Source organism: Kogia breviceps, chromosome 15, assembly GCF_026419965.1.
Source record: "Kogia breviceps isolate mKogBre1 chromosome 15, mKogBre1 haplotype 1, whole genome shotgun sequence".
NCBI lineage: Eukaryota > Metazoa > Chordata > Mammalia > Artiodactyla > Physeteridae > Kogia > Kogia breviceps.
Window position 1 is genome coordinate 9258713 of NC_081324.1, and position 5980 is coordinate 9264692.

The following is a 5980-nucleotide window of genomic DNA, read 5'->3' on the forward strand; positions in this document are numbered from 1 at the left end:
CAGTCAGTGACACCATCATTGCTTAAGACTAGGGTCATTCTTAAACTACTCTGATGCTGTATTATTTGAAAGTAGTGATAATTCATGTACACTACTTCTCTCCATGCACAATTATCTTCTCTCTGTGCAGAATTTATCTCGGAGAAACTTAAAAAATTTAGCATAACACATTCTAATTATTAAGTTATTAAAGTATCAGAAAATAGCCTGAAGAACAGATTAGATCTGTTTACATTATCTGTATGCTAATAAAAAGGTTCTCTATTTCATGGATGCTTCCATTACATCAAGAAATATTTACATATTTAAAAAAAAAGCATTTGTTTGATAAAATATATTTCATTCTTTCTCCCCCAATTTTTTCAATAGTCTCCAGAATCTCACTTAACAAGATTTCTCTCACTAACCAGGTATAAAATAACACTTAATTCCACCAGAAAGTATTGAATAAGCATCTGTAGATACGTTAAGTATAATATCTTTATTTTTTAAAACTTTTTTATTTTATTTTTTATTTTTTTGCGTTACGCGGGCCTCTCACTGTCGTGGCCTCTCCGGTTGTGGAGCACAGGCTCTGGACACGCAGGCTCAGTGGCCATGGCTCACGGGCCCAGCCGCTCCGCGGCATGTGGGATCTTCCTAGACCGGGGCACGAACCCGTGTCCCCTGCATCGGCAGGCGGATTCTCAACCACTGCGCCACCAGGGAAGCCCGTATAATGTCTTTAAATTATCACATGATACTCAGGGGCTTTACTGTAGTATCCTAAAGTTGTTCCAAGGCTTTTGAGAGGAAAACCTGCCATGAATGAAACAGGATGGCAATTCTGTAACTGCATAATTTATGTGAAAATCTGATTTTGTTAGGTTTAACAAAAGTTATGACAAATGGTTCAGTTCAACCTGTGAGGAACTGCCAGGTACCACCTCTCTTGATCTACACTTTTAAATCATTTTATCTATGAAAGTAATGAGATGGACCTTGCTCTTTTATATTTTCTACCTGTTTCTGTTTTTTTTTTTTTTTTTTTTTTTTTTTTTTTTTTTTTTTTTTTTTTTTTTTTTTTTAATAAGTCTCTACCTTGGCTCTGTCCCTTGGTTATGATTCCTCCCATAAACTAAAGGTGATGCATTTAAAACTTTCCTTTCCATTTCCTGGGAACTCCAGTGTGGGTTTTTCTTTCTAGGATTCCCTGGTTTGGGCAACTTCAGTGTGTGAAAACCTCAAGTTCATGCTTTTGCACAGCAGAAAATCACTGAAATAGTCATACTTTACAATGCCTCACTCAATTTCAGGTACAGGTCTTTTGGGTTTTGGGGCAAGGGCCTGTATGTGCGGAAGTGTGTAGTTACAGTGATATATTTTTTTGATAGATGGGGTGAAAGTTTCAACTTTATTAACATTCAGTTTAAAAAGCTTTACACCCGTGATATACTAAGATACAGGAGTGTTGTTTCTTAAAGAAGTTACCTTTTCGGGTTCTTCTATGAAAAGACACAGGTTTCCTTCTCAGAAAGCATTCTGCTGGGCTTCCCTGGTGGTGTAGTGGTTAAGAATCCACCTGCCAATGCAGGGGACACGGGTTTGAGCCCAGGTCTGGGAAGATCTCACATGCCGCGGAGCAACTAAGCCCGTACGCCACAACTACTGAACCTGTGTGCTACAACTCCTAAAGCCCACGCGCCCAGAGCCCGTGATCCACAATGAGAGAAGCCACTGCCACAATGAGAGAAGCCACTGCCATTGCGCACCGCAATGAAGAGCAGCCCCAGATCGCCGCAACTAGAGAAAGCCCGCGCGCAGCAATGAAGACCCAATGCAGCCAAAAATAAATAAATAAAATTTAAAAAAATAAATAAAATTGTCATGAAAACAAGAAAGAAAGAAAGAAAGCTTCTCTGCTATCTGGAGGGTGTTTAACAGATGGTGTCTAGGATGTCTTACACGGTGAGCAGATCCATCAGTGGCTCCAAGACCCCAGAGTGGACAGGCTGGATCAGCCAGTGCACAGTGCCCCTAGCTGTGAAGTTAGCTGTCATCCAGATAGCCTCCTTCTGGCCATTAAACTTCCCACTTTTTTTTTTTTTTTTTTTTTTTTGTGGTACACGGGCCTCTCACTGCTGTGGCCTCTCCCGTTGTGGAGCACAGGCTCCGGACGCGCAGGCTCAGCGGCCGTGGCTCATGGGCCCAGCCGCTCCGCGGCATGTGGGATCTTCCCGGACCGGGGCATGAACCTGCATCCCCTGCCTCGGCAGGCGGACTCCCAACCACTGCGCCACCCGGGAAGCCCAAAAACTTTCCACTTTTCAGTAGAGCCGCCAAGGGAGACATCATGCCACAAGCAACCAGCTGCTGGAGGAGCTGGTAGGGTCCCGGCCGCCTCCTCTGGGTGGAGGGCATGGGGCCTATCCAGGCTGGGGGGGGCACACTCAGCGTGCCTGCGTCAATGCCACCTGGGTCTGTGGCCTGCTCCAGGGACGATGACCCCTCAGTGTGGAGAGAGGTAAGACATTGAGTTCTGAGCTGGACAAGAGCTGGACCAGACTGGGCAGGACCCCTGCATCCATCACGAGGCTGATGCACTTGCTGCAGCCCTCGCTGAGGTAGGGCAGGGCTCAGTGGGTGTCCTGGAGGTGCAGGAGGTAGGAGAGGATGGGCCACATCTACTTCACTGCTTTTTCTGAGAGCAGGGGCTCCTGTTTCAGCACAGGATGGACAAGGTCCATGTGATGCTCCATAGCATTAAGACTGGTCTGGTTGATGACACCAGGGCCAGCAGGCGTGAGATGGCACTGCTCCAGATGATGTCTCAACTGTGGGCCATCACCTGCTCTGTTACCAAGAGCCCCCCCTGCCTGTTCACACACAGTTACGAGAGGAAGGCAAGAGCTCAGTCAAGGGCTGGATGCCCCTGCCCTTCCCCAGTGGCTGGCTAGGGTCTGCTCCTAAGTCCCTGAAGCAAAATGGGTCAGAGCCCAGGCTGCCTCTAGCTACAAACAGCGGTGATGCCTTTAGGAACTCCACCAGCCTGGGTATGAGCCCTGCTTCAACAATCAGTTTTAGAGGAGGGTTCTTTACTTGGGACAGAATTTTCCTGGCCCCCTGGGCAGCCGAGAAATATAGGTCTGGATCTGAGGCATTCACACCATTGATTATTCACGGAAGGTGAGGCTGGTCAATTTGGTCAGCTTTTCAGATGCTGGGCTGGGCAGAAGCTGGTGACGTTCCGTCTCTTTAAGGCCTGCTCATCCTTCTCCACCTTCCAGAGCCCTAGGCTGACTGCCATCCTCTGTTGCCACCTTACAGATGCATCTTTGCCTGGGCCAAAAATTCTCTAAGCCTCTCTTCTAGAGCTTCTGAAGTTGGCATATTGACTAGAAGAAGTAAACCACCTGACAGGGGGCCACTGTGACTAATGAGATAGAAAGAAAGCAATATTCAAAGCCCAAAGCCAAGTTCCAACTCATAACTGAATAGAACACACAACTTGACATCACCTACAATGTTATTTAACTTTCTTAGGTGTCAGTTCTTTCATCTGTAGATTAGTAGTGATAATACTTGACTTTTCTAAAATCCAAAACTATTTTGAAAGAAGAAAATTATTAGTACATTAAAAAGCCTTTTAAAATGTATAATTCTCATTAACATTCCTTAGGCAATGCAATGGTTTTTCATTATGATCCTGCCTTCTGTCAGCACAAGTTCTATGACCCAGATATGCTGGGGGTGAAATCACCCTAGAAAAGAACAATGTGCACTTACAGTGATATTTCTGAGCTTCTCAGAAGCCTGTAAGGTGCTGTGCTTAGGGACTCTATTTACACTTGCATTTATGTGTGCACTTTCTCTCATTTCCCATAAAATAGTGACTAGGCACTTCTATTTATTGAATAAAGTAATACATAAATCTAACAGAGAGTATCAATTTTCAAGAAGATTATAATTTACATTGTGAGACTATACTGGCAGTTATTACACAGCCAAGGATGTACTTCTAAATTAGTGCAACGGATACATTAATAATTGCTCAGCTACTCCAGGTCAGCAATCACTCCTCCCTGTTTTCTCTAAGAACATCCATGTGCCATAATTCTAAAATAGCTATGATTATGCACCCTACTTGTTACTTGGACATCTGGTTAATATTAAGGGTATTTCAGATCAAACAGAAGGAGCAAAAGGGAAAGGGTATGCACAGAAAAGTTTGTTAACAATTACAGCAGAAAAGTGGGCCTAGAGCTAAAGAAGAAGAGGAGAATGAATGATGGAAGAGAGTTTTAATTTGTTCTTATTTTTTAATGTTGGGTTCAAGCATGTTTAAAAGAAAATGGACTATAAGTAGATAAATAACAAAGATGAATTATCATAGAATATAAAAAGGAAAGGGATGGGACCCTTTGTACCAGGAAGGGAAAGGAAACCAGTGGGTGAAAAGGAATGTTCATTTAGAGAATTGTTACAGTCAAGTGAGGTCACAATTGATGTGATTTGCAGCGAGGTGGAGAATACCTGAAAAGAGTACATTTGTTTTAAATCTATGCAAATTGAGAATGGGAGAGAGGCTGGTTAGAAAACACAGTAGGCCGTGTGGGGGAATAAAAGGCTAAATTGAATTTGCTATCTATTTTTATAGAGGAACTGATTTGTATGATTCAGTAAAACTCAATAGCTATGGAAATACTGAGTAGTTGTATTCATTTAAGGATGATACATGTGGACATTAGGTCATGATATTTGATATAGGCCATTAATTTAACCTTGGGAAGAAAGAATATGAAGATATATGAGCCCCTACTGGCAGATGTGGAAGATCTCCAGTAGGGCTAGCCCTTTACGGAAGATTGGGCAGAGTCCTTGCAGACAGCAGTATCAAAGGTGGAGAAACCTGAATAGTGTAGAAGAAAAGCAACTAAGCACTGTAGATTTCACACAATATTCTATCATGGTAATGAACACATTTTCCTATTGTGTGTAAGTGACATTTTTAATCACTTTTATGTATTCAAAGAATAGACTAAATCAGTTATATGGAAAAATGTATGACAACTCTCAGTTGTGCTATGTATTTGATAAAAACTTCTTTGCAAATACTGCTTTAAAAATTAATTAAAAATAGATCACAAAGGTTAAAAAACAAGTGGTTATCATATTAAGCTAGAAATTAATCTAGTACCACTTTGTAAATTGTAGGCTTTTACACTGAAAATGAAACAAATAGTTTTTAAATTATTTTTAAAGCAATTTCATCACTGATATAAAGTCTTGTTTTATTGACATGTAACTTATCCTTTCAAACTGTAAAAATATTTACAACTTCAAAGTTAAAAACATTATTTACTCAGAATAGTCCTTTTCCAACATCATTCCAGGTTTTACAATGAGCCATGGGAAAACAGATCTTGCTTTGTCTCAAAGGGATTTTTCTGTCATTAAAAAAAGCTGACATACTTTTATCAGACTCCGTGTCATTTTTCCAAAACAGCTGTTTTAAGAAATATCAACTGAGTTCACATAAATATTTTGCCTTCTAGCTTCAGAAAGCCCCAGGAAGATCTTTCTCTGTCAGTGTGCTTGACTGTGAAAATACGAACTGGTGCCAGCCTCCAAGGAAAAGAATCAGAGCTGGAATTCTCTGCCCAGCTCTATGACAGAGACAAACTACATTCAAGACAGATAGTAATATAATACCGAGTAGGCTAACAACATTTTGCCATACACACACACACACTGCATGTATCACCACTTAGAGTAGAACTATCTACTGCAACGTTTCTAGATTCTGTTGGTGTCTGCATTTGGGTATATGTTATCTCTCCACTAACTTTGGATTCTGGATTCTTGATGGTGTTCTACTGCCAAGAAGTTCAATCTCAAATTCCCAAGCCAACCAAAAGAGCAGGTTTCTAAAGCTCCTTAATATACATAGGAAGCATGTACTTAACATAAGAAATTAGTTTCTATTACAAAAACGAGAGAA

At 41.5% G+C, this 5980-nt stretch overlaps 1 pseudogene; it reads right to left on the reverse strand.

Annotated features, from left to right (window-relative positions):
• Positions 1-1940: 1940 nt before the first annotated feature.
• LOC131742766 (importin subunit alpha-8-like) lies at positions 1941-3369 on the reverse strand (annotated as a pseudogene).
• Positions 3370-5980: the final 2611 nt, after the last annotated feature.